Source organism: Pinus tabuliformis, chromosome 9, assembly GCF_031772625.1.
Source record: "Pinus tabuliformis cultivar Carrire ecotype Pingquan chromosome 9, CPIR1, whole genome shotgun sequence".
Lineage (NCBI taxonomy): Eukaryota > Viridiplantae > Streptophyta > Pinopsida > Pinales > Pinaceae > Pinus > Pinus tabuliformis.
This window is the reverse complement of record NC_142307.1, coordinates 2,000,491,668-2,000,518,102: the sequence shown is the minus strand read 5'-3', so window position 1 is coordinate 2,000,518,102 and position 26,435 is coordinate 2,000,491,668. Positions and strand designations below refer to the sequence as shown.

General features: G+C 38.7%; 1 pseudogene; it reads right to left on the bottom strand.

Moving 5' to 3' along the window:
• The window catches only part of LOC149157053 (extra-large guanine nucleotide-binding protein 3 pseudogene), an 80,303-nt pseudogene extending 54,302 nt beyond the window's left edge, over positions 1 to 26,001 (bottom strand).
• Positions 26,002 to 26,435: the final 434 nt, after the last annotated feature.

Sequence of the window (26,435 nt, the reverse complement as noted above, 5' to 3'; positions counted from 1 at the left end):
AGTGAATTCATTTCAAAATTTTCCACCCTTAGCTAATGCTTGGAACCCTTACCAAGGGTTGTCAGCTTCTTATAATAATTTGTTGGGGTAAACTTTGTTGGTTACGGAGGTTTTTCGGCTGGAGTTGGTCAAACTCTGAGTTTTTTTACACCACAAGGGTCACCTTTTGGTTTAGTAGGTTCTACCAATTACTTCGGGCAACCTGGTGCCTTTCAAAATCCAGGTCATTCTTTTCCGACTTTTGGGAACCCCACCCAATCTGGGTGGAATCCCCAAGGTCCTCTACGACTTCCATTTCTGGCCATGCTCAATCTGCCAGACTTGACCAAGTTAACGAATGATCTGATTAGATACAATCTAGATTGGCCTCTGGTCCCAACCAAACTTCCATCAAATATCCCAAAATTCGAAGGGAAGAGTGGTGAAGCCCTGGGCGACCATGTAACCATGTTCCATTTATGGTGTTCATCTAACTCCCTGATTGATGATTCGATCAAGTTGAGATTATTTCAACGCACCTTAACTGGGAATGTGGCTAAGTGGTATGTAGAGTTGCCAGAGGGCACCTTTACGTCTTTGTTGATTTGGCTAACATTTTCTTAAACCATTTTCAGTTACCTGTCCATTACAAAGCCAGAACTGAACTTCTGGCCAATTTTCATCAAGACACGGCTACTCACATTTTTTATCATATTCAGGAATGGAGACAGAGAAAGAGGCTCATCAAAGCCAAAATTCCACCTGAATTCCATCTCGAATGGTGTTTAAAATTGTTATAACCTGAGATCTCCAAGGATGTTTCTATGTCCTAAGTTTATTCCGAAGAGCAGGCTATCTTTCGTGCCCCACAGTTAGAACTAATATATTCTTAGTCTGGGACTCTTCAGAAGATCTTCCCTGATGCTCCTAGATCCACGGTTGATATTGCCAAACTGAAGCCAAGTCCGCATGCTGACAATATTGTTGGATTGATTGATGCGAATGTGGTGAACCTTTTAAGCCAATTGCAGTAGTTGTCTCTAGAGACTGCTTCTTGCAACCAGGATGCACTGCCTACTCCTTCACCTTCCCAACCTTCTTCTGTAAACGCTATTTAGGCTTCTAACCCCAAAGGAAATCAAAATTCTGATGGGAAGAAGAAGGGATGAGGTAAAAAGAAGAATTGGGATGGGAAGGGTAACGCAAATAAGCCCGGTGATGGTGCTAGTGAGGGTGGAAATGAGTCTAAGAAGAAAGTTAAGTTTCTATGCAAGTTATGCAGTGGAGAAAATTTGACTCATCTCTACCCAAAAATTTAAGATGCTCAGCGCTTGTTAGTGCAGCAAGGGTCTTCTAGCTTCCAAGCTGTATTAACTAACCCTTTCCCATAAGGGCAGCAGTTGCTTGCTGATGCAAACTCAAACCCTGGTACCTCTGCAGGGGGCAACCAAGAGGGGGATAATTCCTTAAATTTTTTCATGATGAGTTCTAATATCAATGTGGCTACACGGTCACAGGATTATGGTGAAGCAGAAACATCCAAGGATAAATCTATTCCTAAAACTATGGATCCACTTCATATTGAGTGACCCTCTATCGAGTCTATACCTCAGATACCGAAAGGTTCCGCCAAGTGCGCTACTATTAACCCTAATGCTAGGGCAGCCCAGAACTACTCCATTGTAGAAGATCTGGCTCAGATTCTATGTGCGATGTCTGATTTAGAGGTACTCCAGACATGTCCAGCTCAAAGAAATGCTCTGCTTTCAACAATGGGGGCAGTAGATCTGAATAATTCTGTAGCTCTCACTTTTGATATGCACAATGTCAAAAAGAGACTTCCTCCTCATATGGCTTTCCAGATAAAGCCTACTTACCGGAAAACCAATATTTTTTGGATAGTTATAGATGAGGGAGCTTCCACATTCGTAATGTCTATGTCATGTTGGAAGGCCATTGGAATGCCCTCAGCTGTTCCTTCACCAACTCTTCTGACAACATTTGATGGACATTCTCATAGGCCACATGGGATTATCCCAACCTTCCCTATATGTGTTGGAGGAAAGGTCATTAATACCCAAGTAGAAATCGTTGATGCCAACCTCGATTATAATCTCCTCTGAGGACAGAATTGATTTATGGTCGTAGTTTCGACTCTGTTTCGAGTCCTTTGTTTTCCTCATGAAGGGAAAATTGTTAAGGTTGATTAATTGGATTATACCCCAGTTGACCCTCGTGTAACTTCAGATTCTACTTTTTCATTGGTGGATAACCCCCGTCAACCTATCGAGAATCTAGGAGTTGGGATGTACTCTTCCTTGATGGGTGTATTTGATCTTCCCCCTCCTTCAGCTAGAATCGATACGATTTCATCCTCTAAGGAGCCTTTACAAAAAGAGTTTGTTTAAACTCATTATTTTTCGAATCCTAGAAGCTTACCTTCATTTTCGACCACATCAGATGAGGGGCAAGTGGGTGGAATAGCATCTTCTATGTCTGTCGCAGAACTTAGATATGAATTTATCGATAACTTTGTAGACGACCATCCAACCCCTTTTTCAGAGGAAGAGTTAGATGGTAATGTGGCTCCTGCTTGGACGCTTGACTCTACTTCTGCTATGGATTTCTTAGATACAGTGTTTCCATCTGACGAAGCAATGACGATGGTAGATCGACCATTCAAAGATTTACATCATTGTTCATATTTTCGTCCTCCTTTGCATGAATTCGAATCTTGGTCTTCCAGTCTGCCTACTAGCGATGTTTGTATGGTTCCTTTGGCTACAACACGGTTATCTGCCGAAGGTAATATATTGATTGGCTCAAAGATTGTACCTATAAAAATCTCTAGTAACAAGCTGGTGGAGCCCCCTAATGAGCTCTACCTCAAGAAGTACTTTGATTAGGTTACGACCGAGCAAATGGCTTCTTTGTATATTTTGTATTTTTGTACATATTCTATCAGGAGTTTTTTGTGATATCAACACTTTTTTTATCTGCTTTGGCAAGTGTTGATGGATGACTTGGTCTATTTCGGATTCGCCGATGGTGCTAGTCGGCACACTTGGAATCTTGCTTCCGCAGCTTGGGTGATTTATTATCCATCTGGTCAGTTGATGGTGTCAAGGGGAGTATGTATTGGTTCTACGTCAAATAATATTGTCGAATATACTGTCGTCATTAATTTACTATCCGAAGCTATTTCTTATGGAATTGATTCATTGGTAGTGTATCTTGACTCACAACTAGTAGTGTCACAAAGGAATAACATTTATGGGGTTCAGGATCTTTATTTATATCTCCATTTTTTTAGAGTGAGGGTGTTGCAAAGATCATTTTCTTTTATTACTTATTTTCTCATTCCACGATCTGACAATTCATTAGTGGATTCTATCGCTAATCAAGCATTAGATTGTCATATTATTCATTCATCAAGATAAAAACAAACATCAAAAATCTGGAACTGTATATATATCATAAAATCACCCATGTGTACATAAAGTGTTTCAAAAATAATATACAAAATCGAGACTAAATGCCCATAATCATGTCCAGTATATATAATGACCCGGCTCAGGATGAGCGGCTAAGTAGGTGACTACTACTTTGGTCACACACCGAAAAAGGAAAACCCAGTCACGTGGCACTCCTATCACGCGGTGCTACATATCCTCAGGTAGATCTTCTATGGCCTCCATCGGTACCCGATGAGTCAATCTCACTAAGTTTCGTTGGACTGCATATAGGACCCTCTCTGTCTCTGCAACCACCTCTTCAACACCTCTTCCGCGACGTCTGTGCCATAGAAATCCGTCTGGTCATACCATACCCACATCTGGAACATGATCATTATGTCAGTATTTTAATCCCATCAAAAATATCTTTAAGTTCATTTTCATATTTAAAAAAATAAAAATTAAAAAAATCTTAAAAATTGATAAAACTTAAAAAATGGTTACCTATCTCTCCCCATGTGGCGTTTGGTGGCAGCACCAAGTTTGGATCTCCTCTGAAATCCATGCCAGCATAGGGATAGTCATCCACAGTGATGATTTGTTGTTCCCACCAGGAGAAGAACTCATCATCGAAAGCAGTCCTCGGCACGTCCCCGCCTCCAAGGCATTTCATCAGGTTGGCCCACCTGCCCATCCGATGATCTCAAGGGCTACTGATAGAAATTGATACTCTGGGACGTAGCCCTGGAACCTTATCGAAGAAGAATGAGCACAAAATGGTCCCATATCCAAAGTTTTTGGTCTTTCCTTTCTTAATGGAGTACAACTAGGTCTTCATGTTTGTAAGAAGAGGTGTACACCAATCAAAAACTGTAGTGAGACACTCCATGGCCAAGCTCATGGATAGTCATGATGCTTGGTGCAATAAGGCTAATCCGTTTATCCTGGCTATGGTGAACAATAAGATCCTTAGGTACAAACTCTCCACATTTTTTATTGGAATTTAGCTTCCAATTTTATTAGGATGCCCCGGACAGTATATATGCACGTAGTCTTCCACTGAAAGACTACCTCGTGTTCGGCCAGTTGAATGTAAAACTTCTCCTCTCCGAGAGAGACCAGTGATAAAGTAAATATCCTCTACCTCTATCCTCAAAGGCATTTGATCAATCATAAAAGAATCATCTTCGATACTCCAATAGTGGATTACCATTTCAAGCAAGCGGGTGTTCGCCTTCATATTTGGCATTTTGAAAAAATTCAATAAACCGTATCCCCTCAATGCATCTAAGGCCTGTTGATCGTTCATAACTTCATTATCAATGGTAGCATGCTCCCTCTCTTTTCAGGTGATTGTCATCCTGAAAGAAAATTAATTTCCAACTGTTAGTTTTTTATGTTTAAATTTCAAACCGCGTATATGTGGGTCCCTTTCATACATAGTCGCGTGTAGGGCCTGCATGTACGTGGGTTTATAATATCCAACACGTGTATACGCCGCGTTGAAATTTTTAACATAAATTCCTACGGTAAAATATCAATAAAAATTTCTAAAAACAATCATAAATCAATGCAAGCTAGAATGTGGGGTTACCTAATGATTTTGATGCATTTTGAACGGTCCAATTCTTTGGGGGGCAAGTTTGCTCTTTTTTCTCCATAGCTTTTGCTCTCAACACAAATGGTAGAAATGGTCAGTCAAAAAGTCATTTTATAAGCTTTGAAAATGTCAAAATTTTCAAAACTTGATTTTTTTCGTCTCATGAATCTTTTAACTTGTGAGCTTGGATTGTCGGGAATAGGTTGTTATTTCAAGACATTTTGGACACTTCTTCGGAAATTTCACATCGGTTCCATGAATGCTGACCTGTCATGGCAAGTATCATTCACTCACTGGAATATAGGTTAGGGAAGCCATTTTTTCTGTTGCATTTTGCATACTAGCCTCCATTTGTCGATACACTTGCCATAGGGTCGATCCCATCCTGTTGTGGTCAGTAAACCATGTTCACTCGCCAATTTTTAAATCATGACATGATGGTAGAGCCATCCTTTACATGGGCATCGTAGTTAGCACCTCACCGACATTGGTTGCCCATGTTGTTTTGTTAAGTAGGCTCGGGAGTCCTCTCTAGTCCCGCTATGACTTGTGCGTTGAAGACTCATTCCTCTGTTCTTCTCCGCTTTGTTATGGCCTCATACCCTAGAGGGTCCTTCGTGTTGAGTTGTACTACTGCATTGCATTTTAACCATTTTCACCTTTTGGCCTTGAGCCAGCTTCACTTGGACTCGTGTTTAAGCCACTTTTTGACCATGTCTTCTGCAAAATAAAACTTGTAATCCCTTAGCTTTTGCAACTTGACACACCCTCAGACCCATGGAAGGAACATCCCTTTAAGTGTTCTTGACCAGCTTCGCCTCCCTGCATTGAGCATAGGAATGTTCCCATCCCAGGAACTAGATCATCTGTTTCATGGACACTCATTCTTTCCACTGTACTATAGCATTCTTTTATTCTTTTTCCAGCTTAAAGAAAAAGACAAAAATTACATATTCCAAAAAGAGTGGGAACGGGACAACATTTCCATATATTGTTGGCAGCTAGAGTCAGTCGTGTCACCCTTGAACAAAGCACTCAAAAGAAAGTTTCTCCTCCATTTGGTCGGCATTTAGTTTGACTTAGGTACGGCGTAACCTTGTTATTGAGTCAGTTCTCCTCCGATTGGTTATCTCTTCCAATCATATGGAGAGTTCATTCGTGCCTCCTGCATGAAGAACTTATACAGAGTTATCATATGTTGCCGCGTGGTCATCATTGAGTCGTTATTTTTTCAAGGGAAGTAAGCCTGAGTCGACCTCTCTACGGTGTCTCTTGACCTATTTATTAGTCGGCCATCCCTGGTTGTCAGTGTCTTGTCTATCATCACATCAGCTATATTGGTCCTTTACTTGTGCTGGTTTGAGAAGGTCTCCATTGACTTCTTGCTAGCAGGTCTTGTCCTTATCGACGATGACATATTGCTCTAAGGATAGGCCTAGAGCCGCACCCTGGCCCTATTTTCATTATTGATAGGTCACCTTGTGCTCAACATCGATCAGTATCATGGGTCTTTGACTGAGTGGTTTCCCTTGTGTTCGACATCAGCTTCCATTATCACACATTGGAATTCGTGCAGTGCCTTGGTTTCCATTTGACCCTATTGGTGGATTCCTCACCTCTGTGTCAGCTTTCATTATTGGTTGGTTCAGAGGATTTCTATCGTGCGCTAGCTACATCTTGTGTACATCGAAAACGTCGTTCGGTTGGGTTACTACATCTTTTTTCGTCCAATTCCTTCCACATTATTGGCCTACAGGTTACACTCACACTAGATTGATGAAGGATGCATTAATTCCTTCCTTCTAGCAGATCTTTCCCCATCGACTACGACTCATTGCTATGGGGCAAAGGTCTAGAGTCCATTTGGCAGTACCTTGGGGTTTGCAGTCATCAGTGGCAGATCCTTCACTATCGACAGTGGGAAACCATCGTTGTCTCCTGATTGATAGATTCTTCCAGATGTTCGACTTCAGCTCATCTATTTGCACTTGTTAGATTGTACTGGGTACCTTGACTCTCATTTCATTATCGGTGAGTAGTCTCGCGTTTGTTAACGATATACATCAATGATTGGTAATCAAACGATTTCTCACATGGTCGACTTCAGATCATTTATTCCCATTGTGTAGAAATGTACCACGGTGGTCGGTGAAGACCTCGAGTTGCATCAGCATTCTTTGGTTCACTTGTCAGTTGCTCGTGTTGTTGCTAGTTGACACCATTCCACATTATATGTTGTAGTCCTTCACAGCGACACCCTGTATGTTGGCATCCGAGTTGCGATGTAGTATCATCTTATTCCATCATGTTCATTTGGTACTAATGGGATCATTTTTTGACATCAGTGATGAGCTTCATTGATCATCTTCTTATATGTGATATTCAGACATGTACTTGTTCGATCATGATTAGATGATCCGTTATGTACTTTCAGTTCCTTATACTTGTATACATAGTGGATCTGCTTGTACTTGATATGCAGACATGCTTTACTTTCTCTGAGCATGGGTATGCCCGCCTCAGATAGTTGTTTCTTTCTAATCTTCTTTTGCTGGCTTGGCAAGCTGAAATCTGGTGAAGTCCTTCTCAGTTTTTGATAGGTTTCCTTTCCATATACTTAATACATTTTGACCATCATGTACCTCTTCTGACCTCATATATTAGGGGGCATTTTTTATCGCTCCAAATATCACCCTTTGTATTTGTGATGCTTGGTTTATGACATAGGGCAACCCTTCCTTCCAGACTTGGTCCAAATATTTTAAAAACAATGTTTTACTCCCTGTACGCTACTTTTCCCTGTGTTAAAAGTGTGTACACGCAGGTCAGTCTATACCCAATTCGCGTATATGTGTTAAAACACTTTAAAAAATTAAATTTCCTTAACTATGGGCAGAGATCACAGGTTTTACCTGTTGATTACCTATTAGTGCCCGTGGCCCAACTATTCCCAACTGTTTCCCAACTAAAAAACTAATTTGGGAGAAGTATAAAAAGACTTCAATGGGAAGGCCTTAAGGAGGAGAGAAAGGATAGAATTACTATACTGAGATTATCCCTTGATCAAGTCTGAAGAATCCTTGTGCTTCAAGCACTTCCCCAAGTTCAGGAAACCCTTGTTTCCTTGAGTTTTGATATTCTCTCACATGCTTGGAGATATCATGGTATTGGTTATGGAAGGAGGTTGTTGAAGGCTGGGACTGGATGGACCTGGAGGACAGTTCCGCTTGGAGCCAGAAGAGGAAGACTCGGGTGAACTCTTTCCATGTTTTTTATAGTTTTCTACAATAAAAAGAAACATTGTCTTGTTCCTGATATCAACTTTGTTTATGCATCTGATGTTATTGTTATGGTTTATATATGAATGACTATTTCAATGTATAACTAACCATCTACTTATATGATATAAAGTTGATTTCACTATAATGCTTTATTGATATGCTGCTATGTGTACTCGAATTGGCTGATTTGCAAGTTTGAATATAATTAGGAGTTGCTGAGGGTTTTAACCCTGGCTAGAACTACCCAAACGAAGGGCATCCAAGTATGTTCATCCTCGCATAGTTAGTTTGTTTAAGCATGTTGCCTGAGTGTTATGCTTGTTTCTTGCTGTAGATTACTCCTGCTCTGCTAGGGTTCTGACCCAAAGCCCTAGGGGACTTATTCCCTTAAAAAATGGGTTGTTCATAGCCCTAGTCATTTTTTTGCAACAGAACTGCACCAATTGTGTACTCATAAGCAAAGGAAAACAAGATGAAATCTCTATCAAATTTAGGACTGATTAACACAGGTGTTTTAGTCAAGGCTAGTTTAATGTTTTCAAAGGATTTTTAGCTTCAACAATCCATTTTATGGTGGAATATTTTTTCAACATGTTGTTTAGTGATCTAATTAATTCTGCTAGATTAGATATAAATCTTCTAAGAAAATTAATTTTTCCTAAGAAATCTTGTAACTGTTTAATGTTCCTAGGGTGTTGTATTTGCAAGATGGATTCTATTCAGGCAGGGTCTATTCTTATACCATATTTTGAAATTATATGACCTAAAAACTTTCCTTCTAACCCAAACAAAGACTTCTTGGGGTTCAAGTAGATTCCAAATTTCCTGCATTTAATAAAAACTTGTCTCAGATGATCCAAATGTTGATTTTCAGATTTTTAAAATACAGTAATATCATCTAGATATATCACAAGGAATTCATGAATTTCTTTTGCAAAGGCTATATCCATAGTTCTCTGGAAAGTGGCTCCTACATTCATTAGAAAGGAATTTTCACATACATAAGTGTGCCCCAAGGAGTAGTAAAGGCAGTTTTGTGTTGGTCATCAGGATGAACCAAGATTTGATTATAACCAGAAAACCCATCCAACAATGATATTCTGGTTGCTCCAACTACTCTCTGTAAAATGTGGTCCATTTTGGGGAGAGGGTAATTATCTTTTAGTGACACTTTGTTGAGGTTTCTAAGATCCACACAGAGTTTGATCTCACCAGTTTTCTTTCTAATTGGCACCAAGTTTGAGACCCAATCAAAAAATCTGATTGGTGAAATTATTTTGGCATCATACAGCGTCTGAATTTCACAGTTTGAGTTGGATTTCACACTCTTCGCATGCATGGTTTCATCCATGGTGGGAAGTGGTTGGTTTCTTGACAGTGGAGCTTCTTTCCACATGACCGGTGACAAGAGTTTGTTCAGTACTTTGGAAGAGAAAGATCTCTAGATACTCATAGCGATGGGTAATGATGAGAAGTATAGTGTCTCAGGTGTAGGCACGGTTATTTTTCAGAGGGAGCATGGAGCTCGCCCAACCTTGATCGATGTCAAGTACGTACTAGGACTGAAGAGAAACTTGGTGTCGATTGCGATGCTGGAAGACAGAGGCTGTGATGTAGTCTTCAGTAAGGGAAAGGTTTTCCTTAGACACATCATCACTAGATAGGTGAAGTAGATTGGTTCGCGGGTCAAGGACTTGTATGCTCTTGAGGTTCAAAATGCATGCAAAGCCTTGATCAGTGAGGCAACTAGTGGAGACTTGGTGGTTGAGAGGGAGCATATATTACCTCTCAACATGCAGAGCCAGAAGAAGTCTCAGACGATTGTGGAGGAGCCACGATTGGTGCATCAGCTTCAGGAGGTTGTGGAGCAGCCACAACAAGGGAAACTGAGAGGAGATCGAGTAGAGACATCTACTCATGCAGAGACCTCCAGTAGGGGGAAAATTCGAGCCATGTGGGCTGAGGGATCGCATGCAGCCATACCTCCAGGTAGGAGGTGGGGTGATGTGGATTGATCGTCCCAAGGAGGAGGGGCAGGATCCTTGAGGTACCCAACCTCTTGGATGAGACCTTGCTATGGGAGCCCCGATGTGGAGTAGCAGGAACTGATTGATTGGGTAGAGACAGATGTAGATGGAGCGACAAAGAGAGCGACAGTGCAGGGAATCCCAGGACAGCACATAGCTAGCAGGTCGCAGCAATGCGAGAGGCACAAGTGTTTTGCACAGTTCTAGGTGGCATAGAAAAGTGTGCAATGGTGCAAGATGCATGGAGATGTTGCAGTAGCGCAAATGTCAGAGAGGGAGAACTTTTCAGCAGCAAGTAGAGCTTCAGCATCAGAGTATGTTCCTAACCCAACAGAGTGGTCAGTTGGGAGTGTTTTTGTTCCAAGTGTTGTTGGAGCAAATGGACCGGGCAAATGTGTTGCATGCAGAACATTCCAGAGTTGCAGGATAGCGATTGCAGATAATCCATATCTTGTTGAGAGGGAGTGTTGAAAATGCAACAAGATGATGGAGCTTAGTGGAAAGGAGTCACCTTCACTAAGTGGGCCTGCAGGCTATTTTTGGCGCAAAGTCTATTTTTAGACATATGGATCATGGTCTATGAGTTGCAGGATGTTATTTGTGGATGATTAGTCATGTTGGTAAAAATAGATGGACTTCTATTTTTAGACATATGGGCGGAGTCTATTTTTAGACTACAGGCTAAAAATAGAGCATCGAATATTATTAGCTCTTAATAATATTTGGACTATACACATTATCTTATCCTCTTGGAGCACTTCAGTTCAAGCTACGGATGTGGCACATGCAGCTTCCAGAAGGAAATATGCTTTTCTTATGGGTCAGTTGAGCTATTGCATGATGGACTTCAGTTAGAACTCAAGTGATTGAGTTTGGTGGAGTTGATTGAGGAGTTGATGGAGTTGTGTTCAGTTTGACTTAGTTGAACTAGTTGTATTTAGTCTAACTGCAGAATACACTAGTGATGAGTGATGTGAATTAATTATTAATTAATTCTCTAATTATTAACTCATCAATCAACTAAAGAATACATCAGTTAACTCAGTGCATGGACAGTTCAGTGGACACAAGTGTTAGAGGTGAGTGAAAGGGCAAGACAGCTATCCGTTGTGACTATAGTTGTGCATGAGATTTGCACAATCAATGGATTGAGTATTTCCAATGAGGATTGCGTGGTTCAGCAAAGGAAATACGAGTTTGGATCAGCCATTCTCATCTATTCTCATGCAGGATTGTGTAGTGGAGGTAGGCAGAAAGCGGAGGAGATTTGAACCTGTGACTTGATTCAGATCTGAGCTAGTTTCTGTGTAACAGGTGGAGATAGTACTGAGTACTTGCGAGGAGTATTGTACTATGTATTGTTACATGTTCGCAATCAATATAATATATAGATAGTTGGGGGTTTTCAGCTGTATGCTTTCCCCGTGATATACTGTGTTGATATGTGTGATTGATGCTTCAATGTGCGCATGTGATTGTTTCTGAATACTACAAATTGATTATCAATAGTAGAGGAGGTTATGTATTATGCATGCATTCCGCAAATAGTGTATAATTGGGATAATCGCTGTGAATAAGTGTCATATTATTTATCTGTTTGTCATCACAAAATGTTTGCCAGTTCTTCAAATTATCTGGAATTACAGGTCTGTGCCTAACTTCAGCAGTATATTGATGGTTAGGTTGGAAGGGTAATTTGCAGGTGCTGGAAAACATTGTTAAAATATGGGCTTGCATATTGTGTTTTCTAGGGATTACTGCAAGCTTTTTTCTAGGAAAGTATTAAGTATTTCTACAATAGTTCCTCTATAACAACTTAATCTAGGGTCCTTTGTCATATATACAACATCAATCTGTTTTATAATTAGTTCCGAGAGTCCCATCACAGAAACTCTTTTAGCTCCTAAATTCCTAACTAACTTAAGACCTAAAATTAGTGCTTCATACTCGGCCATATTATTAGTACATTTAAAATTCAATCTATATGCATGGCCTTTTGAGTGATTATTTTCCAAATTGTATATCCACACTCCTACTCCTGCTCCAAACTTATTGACTGACCCATAAAATTCAAGATGCCATAATATCTCATGCTCATCCTTTTCACTATATGGTGCAACAAAATTTTTATCATTTATAGCAATTTGACCATCTTGTTCATTGAAAAGTTCTATAGTTTGGTTAGTTTCACTTTCTGTAGAAACTACAATTTCTTTTGGTTATGTATTAATACTGTCTGAAATTCCTTATTGTGTTTGATCGGCATTATACAGGATAAAAGAATCAATATCTAAGTGTATGGAGTAGATGGGAAAGTTTTGAGGTCGATCCTGGCTACTAACCATATATTTCATTAAGGTTTCTTCGTATAGTTTCTTAGGTTGTCCAAAAACACAGGTTGTTGCATATGACATATCTAGTTGTAAGGATCCCTGAAGTTTGGCTCCCCATGATCTGGATAACAGCGTGCCATACTTTGGTGGGATGTCAGCAACTACAATATCCATAAGGATTTTTTTGGCAGGATATTGAACTAATGTAACACACAGGTCTTTAATCAAACCTAGACACTTTACTTGACTAGATTCAAATGAGAATAAGTCTTTATAAGGCCTTGTAATGTCTAGGTTTAATTTCTCCATGACTCATTTGGGCATTAAGTTGTGGGAGGCCCCGGAATCAAACATTGCATTGTGTAGAATTTTATCATGGATACTAATGCTGATGTAAAAAGGTGGAACTCCTCCTTCTAATGATTTTCCATTAACATCTAGACCAAATATGAATTTTAGTTGGTCATTAAACAGGTTGACCGAATCCTCATTTTCAGCAATGTTTAAAGTCTGGTTTATCTATGATTTGTAAGTTTCATTCTTGACTAGCTCTGTTAAGGGAACTGAAATCTTTAGCTTTGCTATCTCTGCTCCCAAATTGAATGGCAAAGAGGACTTTTCTGTTTGAGGGTTTTGAATTTTTGCAGCAGGGACTTGAGCGAGCTTGTCTTCTTTTCCTTTATTTGGGACCTCCTTAGATGGATTTTCAAAACTAATATTTTGAGTTTTGTCCACTGGTTCCTCAGGTGGAATTGAGGTGGATGGTTGATTAGCATAAGGTTCATCAGAGGTTATATCTACAATGGTAAGGCCAGAATAATTTGGGTTCTGCCTAGGGAGAATTTGGAGGATCTTTGAAACAAGGGGCTTCTGTTATGAAACCAGCTCACAAAAAGATAGAAAAGAGAGATCCACGCCTTAGAATTCAGCCTCTTCGAGGGGGCAACCTCCTTTACATTACATAAATGAACAATTCTTGGATGATACAAATGAAAATACCTCCTTTCTATATATAGGAGTCTAAGTGGTCCCAATACAATCAAAGCCTACATAACAATAATATTGTAGGGCACAACAATAACAATAGTGGGCTTCTATGTGGCACAATAGTAACAATATGGGCACTACATGGGTACATCAATATAATAAGTGGGTTATACTAACAACAATAGGGGGGTAATAGGGCACAACAATATAAATAAGGGGTATAACTACAATAGTAATGGGGTAATCACTAGTATTATAGGGACCCAACATGCCCCTCTCCTTCAAAAAAGTGTTGTCCTCAACGCTTGAGTAGTTCTGGATACTTCTGCATAAAATTCTCATCCTCCCATGTGGAATCTTCAGCGGATAAGTTCTTCCACTTGATAAGATACTCTGAAATTGATCGATTTCGTAGTTGTCGAGTTCTCGTTTCTGTGACTGCTTCCGGTTCCAGTATAATTTTTCCTTCCTCATCAAGTTCTGGCAATATTGTTTGAATTGGAAGCTTGTCACCTATAACCTTCTTTAAACATGAAACATGGAAGACTGGGTGCAATCGAGAAGCTGCAGGAAGCTCCAATTTGTATGCCATAGTACCAATCTTTTGCAACACCTTGTATGGACCATAATACTTTGGTGACAATTTATTATCCTTCTTAGCTTGCTTTAGGGACATTTGCTTATATGGTTGTAGCCGTAGGAATACCCAATCACCTACTTCAAAACTTCTTTCACTGCGATGTTGATCTGCCTGTTGTTTCATTCTATTTTGTGCCAACACGAGGTTATCCTTTAAGAGTTGGAGGACTTGTTGTTGATGTTCGATGTGATGTTCCACTGCCTGAACCTTAGAATTTTCTCTTAAATATGATGTGATGGATGGTGGTTGATACCCATAAAGTGCCATAAATGGGGTCATTTTTGTTGCTGTATGGAAGGAAGTGTTATACCACCATTCAGCCAGAGGCAACCATTTGACCCATTGTGTCTGTTTATCAGATACAAAGCAACGAAGATATCCTTCCAAACATTTGTTTACTATCTCAGTTTGCCCATCAGATTGAGGATGATAAGATGAGCTATGAGCTAACTGAGTACCAAGACAAGAAAATAATTCTGTCCAAAAATTTCCAGTGAAAATGGGATCTCTGTCACTTACAATAATCTTTGGGTTTCCATGTAGCTTTTGAACTGTTTCCATAAATGCAGTAGAAACTGTACTGGCTTTAAATGGATGTGATAATGCACAAAAGTGTGCATACTTGGTAAGTCTGTCAACTACCACCATGATGACACTCTTTCCCTCAGACTTGGGTAAACCTGTGATAAAATCCATTGAAACCTCCTCCCAACGTTGGCCTGGAATGGATAAAGGTTGTAATAGACCCGGTGTCTTAATTGTTTCAACTTTATTTTGCTGGCAAACCAAACATTCTGCCACAAACTTTTGAATATCTGATTTAAGGCCATCCCAAAAAAATTCCTTCTTAACCCTGTGGTAAGTTTTTAAAAATCCTAAGTGCCCTCCTAAGGGAGAAGTGTGCAATTCCATAAGAATCTTTTGTTTTAGCTGGGAATTCTTACAGAGGTATAAGCGATCTTTGTACCATAACGAATCATTTTTCCAGCTAAATGTATCAAAAGTACTAGAATCTTGTTGTATCTTTCGAATAAGTGCCCATACTTCTTCGTCATTCTTCCATTCCTCCCTTGCTTCGTTTATCCAATCTGGTTGGATAATAGAAATGGCACACAACAATGCTTCCACATCCTCATCCTTTCTTGAGAGTGCATCTGCCACCACATTTTTCTTCCCTTTTTTGTAGATGATTTCAAAGTCATAACCCAACATCTTTGTGACCCACTTTTGTTGCTCTTCAGAGGATAATCTTTGTTCTAAAAAGTATTTAAGGCTATCATGATCCGTTTTTACCTTGAAGTGTCTTCCCATTAGGTAGGGTCGCCATTTCTTAAGTGCATGGAGTATTGCCAACATTTCCTTCTCATAAATAGCTTTGCTTAAAAACTTTCCCTTGATTGGACGACTTTCAAAAGCAATGGGTCTTTCATCTTGCATTAGAACAGCACCAATTCCATTTCCTGAAGCATCACATTCCACAATAAAGGTTTTTGTGAAGTCCGGTGTAGCTAAGACCGGTGCTTGGCACATTGCCTCTTTAAGATTTTCAAAGGCCTTTGTTGCTTCCGGAGTCCATGAAAATGAATCTTTCTTCAATAATGTTGTTAGAGGTGCTGCTATTCTCCCATAATTCTTAACAAACTTGCAATAATACCCTGTCAACCCAAGAAATCCTCGCAGATGCTTTATGGATGTGGGGATTTTCCATTCCTTAATGGCTTTAATTTTGCTAGGGTCTACCTTAACTCCTTCATGAGATACAATATGACCCAAATATTCCACCTCCTGGACTCCAAAGAAACATTTGGATATTTTTGCATATAATTGTTTCTCCTCCAATAGTTGTAGCACCCTGTCAACATGTTCAACATGATCCTTCCAAGACTTGCTGTAGATTAGTATATCATCAAAAAATACTAACACAAATTTTCTAAGGAATGGTTTGAAAATTGAATTCATCAAACCTTGAAATGTTGAAGGTGCATTGGTAAGGCCAAAAGGCATGACCAAAAATTCATAATGACCCTCATGAGTTCTAAATGCCGTTTTTGGAATGTCTTCAACCTTCATTCTGATTTGATGATATCCCGAATGAAGATCCAACTTGGTGAAGTAAATTGATCCATGCAATTCATCTAGTAATTCATCAATAACAGGAATGGGGAACTTTTCTTTAATAGTGAGCTTGTTGAGCTCCCTATAATCTGGACACATGCGCCATGATCCATCCTTCTTGTGCACCAATACTACTGGAGCTGAGAAAGAACTTTGACTCGGTTGAATTATACCAGCCTCTAGCATTTCTGCAACCATACGCTCAATTTCACTTTTTTGGACATAGGGATATCTGTACGGCCTGATGTTTGGAGGAACACTTCCTGGAATCAGATGAATAGCATGATCATGATCACGCATAGGTGGGAGACCCTTGGGAGTCTCAAATACCTTGGAATGATTGTCCAAGACTTTTTGGAGATCTGGAGAAATAGATGATTCCAATGTGGAAACATCTAGCGAGCATAATTGTGCAATTACACCTCTTTGCTCCTTTCTTAGAAGCTTTGTCATACCATGAGAGCTGATTATCTTTCCTGGTTTCCCTGCAATACCCCTTAATTCAACTTCCTTTCCTTCTGAAGAAAATTTGATGAAAATTTCTTGAAAATTAAAAGCTATTGTACCCAAGGATTGTAGCCATTGGACTCCTAGTACAACATCCGCACCTCCCATTGGAATGGAAAGCATTGGGCTAGTCAATACATATTCTCCCATGGATAGCTTGATATTATGGCACTTTCCAGAGCAATTTATTGTTCCTCCATTTGCAATCATCACTTGACACTCTGGTGCTGGATATAGGAAGAAATTCAATTCTTTAGCTACCCTACAATGAATAAAATTGTGGGTGCTTCCTGAATCAATCAACACTATTACCTTTTTTTTCTTGATTTGTCCTTCTATCTTGATGGTTTGAGGAGTGGTAATTCCCGCTAATGCATTACAAGATATGGTCGGATTTATTTGTTCTTCATCTAGGCTTTGTTCCTGGAATCTATCCTCTTCTTTTGACCTTTCTTGCTCCTTTTCTTCTTCCTCTTCACAATCTATGTAGAATAATTTCTTCTCACCACACTTATGACCTTTTGTGTATTTGCTATCACAATTGTAACAAAGCCCTTTTGCTCTTTCTTCTTCCAATTGTTGTGGTGTCAACCTTGTAGGTTGTGGAAGACTATGGGCAACAACACTTCCGTCTTTATAGTTGTGAACGGTATGCTTCCTAGTTGCCATAATTTTGCTTTCCATTTTTCTTGCTAATCTGAATGCCTTCTCTAATGAATCAGGTTCCCAAAGGCGCACATCATGTTGGATATTATCCTTTAAAGACCCTATGAACACATCAATCCTATGCTCCTCTGGAATATCTTTTACCCTTATGTTCAATTTTTGGAACTCCTCAATGTGCTCCATTATTGAACCCTTTTGTTTGAGACTTATCAATTGGCTAAAAAAAGTGTTGCTTTTTGTATCCTCATAATGTGCTATCAATTCTTCCGTAAAAATTGCCCAAGTGATAAATTGTTTATGAGAACAAAGCCATTGATACCATACAAACTGATTTGGTTCCAAATATAAAGTTTCCGTACGTACCTTTTGTGGGTTTTGCACATTATTGAGATCGAAGAATTGCTCCATCTGTAATATCCATGTGGTGGGATCCTTGCCATCAAACTTCCTCATATCGATTTTTGGAACATGGTGAGTCTTCGATCCAACATTAGAGTCTATGGAATCATGATTAACATTTCTTTTGTTCTCATCGTGAGTTTCCTTTACTACCTTTTCACCATTAGTGACCCTTTCTTGTAGCAACTTCTTCAATTCATCCATCTTATCATCCATGCCATCAATTTTAGCGTCCATGCCATTCACCTTAGCTTCCATGCCATCCATCTTAGCTTCCATGCCCTTTATCTTAGATTCCATGCCATTTACCTTAGATTCCATGCCATTTATCTTAGATTCCACGCCATTTATCTTAGATTCCACACCACTTATCTTAGCTTCTGTTAGCTTTTGTGAGCGTGACATTTGTTGCACTTGTTCTTGTAATTTTGATATATCATGTAGAATTTCTTCCTCTTCTTCATGAGTCATGCTAGAGCTTTCAGGTTCCTTACTAGGTGTTTTCATTTTCTTTCCTCGGGGCATCAGTTACCGATAATAATGCTTTACTATGCCTTTTGAATTCCGTTAAACCAAGCTTACACAAAAAATTAAAAAAAAACTACACACCTTTTTTCACTTTATAGAAGCCTGATATTGAATCTGATGTATCTCTGTAATTTCGGATCATCCAGTTCTAAAATTGGTATCTGTAGTAGCCTTCGGCGTCCTCTTTCCAATGCCACAAGTCTGAGCCCAATTGGATTCTCCAAGGAAGAGTTATGTGAAATCTCCCACAGTGACTTGCTTTTAGACTGGTTCAGTAGAGCGAACTTGTACGACGTGCCACGAGTCACTGTTTCAACCTTTGAATCTGAAACTCACCCACAAGAAACTACAGTCCGTCCTCTTTTTGTACCTTTTTACGAAATTTCAATCCGATCCTCAGAGAGAGAGTTATGACGATTTTCCCTAGGTCACCTGTTTTGAATGTAATTCAGGAGTCTGCAAAAAGGACAAATTCCTCAGATCATATCTCCGAAAATATCACGCCAAAAGCTCTGAAATTCGGACCCAAAGTTCAGCGCCAATTCTTCTCAAATGGGTTTTTTTTTGCGACTTCTGAAACATCACAGAAAAAAAGTTATAGCGAAAATTCCACGATGACCTATTTGGAGCAGCGAAACCCTAGAATCCAAAGCTCTGATACCAAATGTTATGAAACCAGCTCACAAAAAGATAGAAAAGAGAGATCCACGCCTTAGAATTCAGCCTCTTCGAGGGGGCAACCTCCTTTACATTACATAAATGAACAATTCTTGGATGATACAAATGAAAATACCTCCTTTCTATATATAGGAGTCTAAGTGGTCCCAATACAATCAAAGCCTACATAACAATAATATTATAGGGCACAACAATAACAATAGTGGGCTTCTATGTGGCACAATAGTAACAATATGGGCACTACATGGGTACATCAATATAATAAGTGGGTTATACTAACAACAATAGGGGGGTAATAGGGCACAACAATATAAATAAGGGGTATAACTACAATAGTAATGGGGTAATCACTAGTATTATAGGGACCCAACAGCTTCTTTTATTTTCTTGGGTTGAATTTGTATTGTTCTCTTGGTTTGGTTAGGGACATCATCATTCTTTTTGATTCTTAGATTGTATTGTTTATGTACTTCAAAAATGGCAGATTCATATCCTTGCTTGTAATCAAATGACTCTCCAAAATGGATTTGTAATTATTGTATCATATGCAGTTCCTGCTCATCTTTGGTTAGAAAATCAGTGTCCTCATCATTTATTCCCATTAGGTTAATTTTTGTATCTTGTTCTAGATCTTATAGCTAGGATGTCTTTGCATAATTTTCTTGAAAATGAGGCCTAATGTTATGATCCAATCCATTTTTCCCAATGTTTTGGTTTTTTCTAAAATTTGGGTTTCTAACTGGAGGTGTTTGTTGGTTATCCCATTGGGGTTTCCTCTCCATATTGTCTATTCTATCCATTAGTTTTTCCATACTTTTGGCTAAACCATCTATTTTAATGTCAGAGGGTGAAGCTTCATCCTTTGCAGTTCCTCTTCTTTCATTTCTAACTCTAGCCCTCTTGGCTAACAAATTAGCTTCAACACTAACAGCTACACTTTGCATTTCTTCTAATGTTGGGGCGTTTCTTTCCCTAAGTTGGTATTCCATATCTGTGTCAAAACCATCAGGGAACTTTATTAATGCTAAATTAGGTGGGGATCTAAGATTAACTGGGATGGCATTATATATATTATTGAATCCGGTGCAGTAATCTTGAACAGTTTCATTAGGTCCTCTTCTAATATTCTCATATTCTGAAAGGATTTGCAGGGGATTCATTTTCTTTTCCCGTCTGTTCAAAAAATTTTGGTGAAATGCTTCTAAACCGTCAATACTATTAATAGGCAATGCTCTAAACCATTTACTAACATCACCAACTAAAGTCTGGGCAAAGAGTCTCATTTGAACATTATCTATGTCAATCTCGTGCAACTCGAAGGAATCTATTATCTTGTTGACATGTTGTTGTGCAATGTAATGTCCTGTGCCATCAAATTGGAAAATTTTACTTTGGTAGTCTGCTAGCATAGCACCAAGTTGGGCAGGTAAAACAAGAGGAGCATATCTATTTTCCATGGCTGTAAGTTGGGAGAGGCTAAGATGTGGGGTTGAGGTACTCAGAGATGATGTAGTAGTGGATGAAGAACCAGGACCAGTAGGTGATGAGTGGGTGTTGATAGGTTGGTGAAGGAGTGTAGGTATAAGTGATGGTTAATGATGGACTTCAGAAGGTATTATTGATGAATTTGAATGGAACAATGGTGAACTCAAAGTAATGGAAAATTTTTCAGAAAGCTCAAGGGTTGTGGCAATATTAATGGATGATTGTGGATATTTCAAAATGTATTCATTAATTGATTTGTTGGCCTGTTTAAATTTAAGGTCTACAATGAAATTAGGATCTAGAACAGTTTCACTGAGTGCATTTTCAGATTTTGTTCTAAATAATGAAAGATCAAATGGCACATCAAAGGGAAGTTCTTCTAAAAATAACCATTCATCATGACATGAATTATCTTTAACTAATGGTATCTAGCTAACTGAACTTTCTTCTTTTTTGGATTTTCTTGAAATTAGGTTAGTATTATCAACTACTGGGGCAGGGTTTGGATCTGGGTTAGCCCTAGTAAAATGAGTCTTCCTAGAAACCAGAATTTCAAATTTTTAATTGTTTTTTGTGAAATTTTTAAAGATAACTTCTAACAAATGACTTTAAGAGGCTCGGAATGTAGATTTATAATTTTCTTAAAGCTTTATTAGGACTGAGTATTTGAATTCCCCAGTGGAGTCACCACTATGTTATCATTTAGAATTTTCTCTAGAAGTTATTAGAAGAAAGAAAATGACCGAGGTAACCACAAACCAACTTTCAAGAATAGGCTCTAGCCAACATATGGCTCAGAGAGGGATCTCTATATATGATTTAGCTTTGTTTGTTGGTATTTTAGGCTAGTTCTGAATGTTCAGGGGGTTTTTGATTTGTATTGAATATTGGATGGTGGAATCTTTAAAACAGATAGATAGAATGATGTCTTTAGACCATTGGGCTATGGAGTAAATAGAAAGGCAGCAGGACTGGAATTAACTCACTAAAGGGAATGTTCAAAGGGAAAGATAGCAGTGTAGAGTGTAGGTCTTTGAGCCAGTGGGGTGAAATGGTTTGAATCAGGGTTAGAGAGCAATCAAGAATTCTTAGACTGGGATTTAAACGAGGAACAGAGGTTAATCAGAAACAAAGGGCAATTAAGAATCCCTTGTTATATTATAAAGAGACAACCTAAACTAAGGATCAATTAAGAATTCCTTAACTTAAATATCAATAGAAAAAATTTAAATGCATAACAGTTAAAACAGTGCAATTAAGCAAATTCTGAGATATCATTCCATGTTATAGAATTCAGATTTAGATGTACATTGTGGAAAAACTTTTAAGAAATAAAACAATCAACGTGAGAAAATACTTATTTACACTTCACTCAACACATGAATCCTGTGAAATATCTTGTCTTTATTCATCAATCCAGCTTGTTGGTCCAGTTAGTGATACAATAACTTTACAAACTTTTGATAAAGAAGTCTATAGAAATGTCTAAGAATCCACACTACATACTTCGAATTGTGAAGCATTTATACAAAAATTATTACAAAATATCTCAAACTAACTTGAGATTAATCTAGGAAATACAAATATCTTCTTGCAAGAAGATAGAGACAGCTATTTAACTACTTTCATGTTGTCCCATTTATTGTGGTGTTGTTGGCTTTTATTGTTGGGTTTAAGCCCTTTATGCTGCTTTGTTGTTGTGGTCTTTCATGCTGGAATCTTATTTAACTTTTATCTTTCACCTGACACTCTTTGACACTAATACACTTTGGAATGCTAACCTATTTTCATCTGTTTACCTGGTTGTTCTACTTTTACTGTATAGTAACCTTTTTACTATAAATTTATTACAGTAAATCAGTCATATTTTTCCACCATTCAGCATCAAGTAACTTGACATTCATCATTCACCTATACATCTCATCAGCCTCGGTATACTTGGCAAAATTTGTCTTGGTGATGAACAAGTGTTTTACCTCATGCTGGAGGAAAAACAAGTTCTCAAATATATTATACAAAACGTTGCCTGTTGACAGTGCTTTTATTGTTGAAGTGCTAGCTTGTTCTTTAGCCAACTGTCTGAGTCTCTTATCATAGTCATGTTTTGTCATAAGTTTTTCATTAATGCCCAATGGACTAGCCAATCCTTTCTCCCTCAAAATTTGGAACTTAGCCATGAATCTATCAATGGCTACTTGCATGTTCTGGCACTTTTCCTCCAAGTTTATCATTAGGTTTATTTTGGAAAGGATCTTCCTTATTTCCAAAATGGTTTCAGTTTTGTCTTCTATATCTAGCTCATGAAGTTCATATCTATTTTTGTTGTTAAGGAAGTGGATGAGTCTATTGGCATCCTCATGCATGTCTGCCAATTCCTCCTTGACTTTCTAAATAGCTTCTATAGCTATCTTTATCAATTCTGTCTGCTCAAAAATAACTTGAATAGATGGCCAAATATCATTGATAGAGTCAATGATATTGGCCCATGACAATTCCTTGGCTTGTCCAAGGTTTTTCTCCAATGTTAGGTCTTTCTCCATAGCTTTGACTCTTTCACTCATTCTATTGGCCTTTTGTGCCTCTTCCTTTTGCATAATTTGGGCAAGTTTGTAATCAATTTCTAAACTTGCCACCTTTTCTCTTAGTTTGTTCATTTATGTAGCCTAGATTGACATTTCATTCATGGCTCTGATTAATTTTTCTGCCTCTTCTCCTAATGTACCTGTTGTTCTAGACTCTGCTATGACTGGAAATGTTGTGGCAGATGGAGTTGTAGGTGCTAGTGAAGTTTCCAGTGTGGAAGGGACTATTGTAGATATTGTAGGGATGACATTTGTGGAAGTTGTGGCAATGTCAGTTTGTTTTAGTTGGATCAAGTTATCCAATTCTTTCTCTCTCTCCCTTAGTTGATCATTAATTTGTAGGACCGAGTCCATCAACTCCTCATGCTTGTGTTCAGTTTCCAAAACTTCCAGTGTTTGAGGATGTTGCAGTTGGGGTATTTTTAATTGCTTATTAAGTGCAGAAATATCATCTTTCTTCTTCTTTATGAGCTTCTCTATAGCTTTAATATCTTTGGGATCATGTCCCAACTCAATAACTAAGTCTTCCAAAGACTTAATCCTAGTATCCTTGGCCTGTGAGGAGGCCTTCTCCAACTGAAACTATGTCGATATATTATTCAATGAGTTTTGTAGCTGATGGGCAGTTATGGCTTTACCTGTAAGGGTGGAGTATATCATCTCTCTAGCCTGTTTATGTAGTTCTATTTGGTATATGGGATGAATATCCCTTGCCAATACTTCAAAATCAACCCTCTTGAAGTCTGATGATGTCTTGGGTTGTTGTGTTGTAGGTTTGATAAAGGACATTTAAATCTTTCCCTCCTTGATGTCAAAAGCTGACATCAACCTTGTTTGATTTGTGGGAGTGAGTTTCAAATATTAAGCATATGTCTGAGCTTTGAGCTTCTCATTCCTCATTTTAATGTCTTTGTACCTTTCCTTTATGTCTTGGTCCTTATCAGCAGGTCTACTGAGTGAAGACACTTCCACACTTAGTTGCCTTTCCAAAATCTGAGTTTGTGATGTGGATGGTTCCTGTGTCTCCTCAGATGTGGTTGTGCCCTTGCTTCTGTCCAACTCAGTGTTGGTCACCTATGTTGATCCTTCTATATCTTCCTGTTCAAAAACAAGATTGAGATTTTTCCTTTTGTTGTGACTGGTTTCACACTGTACATTAGATGTATCCATGCCTGAAGTGGAAGCTCCCTCTCTGTTTCTCTTGGGATTTCTTTCTTCATTTTGGGGAGTCTTCATGATAAGAGGGGTACTCATGGTGGCTTCTTGCTGTTCTGGTACCTGCAAAAATGAGATCTCATCAAGCTACCTCTCTAAATCAATCAAGGTATTTTCAATGTCTACCTTTATACTATCTCTATCAATAAGATTGTTTTGCAACCACTCAGATTGATTGGAATATGCTTCTATCTCAGGTATGGGGTGATGAATGTAAGGCCCCAATTTGACCTTTTTCCTAAGTCTGGTCATGAATCCTTGAGGGTCATATCTCCACATGAAACTTTTTTGGAATTTCATTTCTTGCAAAATGAGATCTGCCTCCTCCCCTACTTCCCTAGAATTATAGATGAAAGGGCCCAATTTATTTTTGACTCTAAACTGGGTTTTCTTCTTGGCCGAAAAAAAATTGACTTCATCTGAGTTCATTATTTTTGTATAATACTCCAAATCAAATAACCCATAGGGAGGTATTTTGGTAGTTTATATGGTGCAAGCTAGTACCGATAGATCCTTATCTTTGTGTGGTTTTGGAAAAAGTACCAATCTCCCACTTTGGTTTGCTTGGATAGTTGGACGACTCTTTTTATCTCTGGACTTATCCTAGGTGGAGGATTTCCTGTTAGCATAGTCATGACTGGATGAACAAAATAATCTATGAAATTTGAATAGGTGTATGGTGATCCAAATTTGTGGAACAGTGGGGTCCAGAAAATGACAGACCTGGGCTGGCGTTTGGTATCAAGCTTCTGGAGAGTGAAAGGAAACCTATCTGACTGATAATACAAAAATAGGTGGTACAATACAGATGAGTATTTGAATACTCTCTCATTTGCTCATTCTAATAAATTGCTCATGCATTCTATCAGCTATGAACTAGGCATAATCATAAATGGTTGCAGGAGGTTGTCCTGGGGTGTAAATGGACATGAAGGCAAGTATAAGCTCATCAATGTGTTCACTTGTAGTGTAACCCAAAATACATGATATCATGGTCACAATATTCTTGCCCCTTCTATAGAAAATAGCTGACATATATGGAGGGGGATCTTTAGGAACGTGTTTTTCTTCTATAATGAAAGTTTGGAGTAACTGGGCCAATCTCGACAGACTTAACTTCGTGTACTGGTCTATCAGATCTCCAATTCAGAGTGGGGTTAGGTTTAGCCTCGGTTGGAAATGTAATATTTCATTGATGGCTTCAGCTATTATAGTAAACAAAACCTTTTGGTCATGAGACATGATGGCTCTGTGGCTAGGGATGTAGCATGCATGGCACATATGGACAATTTCTGGGAAGATATGTACTTGGGGGAATTGATATCTGGGTAAATTGGACTCCCAAAGGCCAATGTCATCTGAATGGTTTAGGTATTTGTCTTTGCTCAAGCAATGAATTTTGAGCAGGAGCTCTGATGCACTTGTATCCTTAATTTGGAAATCCCTGTCAGCCAGGGGAAGGCGGTCCAGGTCCAAATCTGGAGTTGTAACAGGTCTGACGTTCATGGAGACAGGGGCAGCCATTATTCGGTTCTTGTGAATTTGAATTAGGCTCTGGGGGTTTATTCAAAGGTTCTGAATAGAAATTGGAAACTTTCAGAGGGTTTGGTCGTAGGTTTTCAAATTTAAAGTATTTTTCAATCAATTTTACTTAATGAAAATACTTGACAGGCAGAACGTTTCCAAATTTGAACGGGGAGTAGTTTTCTATGGTGAAATACCTGGAATTGGGTGAATTGGCTTCAAGTTGATGGTTCACAGTAGTTGTAGAGGTTTGTATGGTTCTGGTATGGACTAAGAGGTTAGTTGGGTTGTCTGCAGTGTCTTCTGGAGCGAATTTTGGAGGTCTGTTGGCGAGTTCGGTGTTTGCAGGATTCGCAAAGGTTTTCAAAGTTTACAAAGAAAATGAGTGGAAAAGGGTAAAAAGAGGGCTTTGCATCCTTTTATAGAAAAACAAT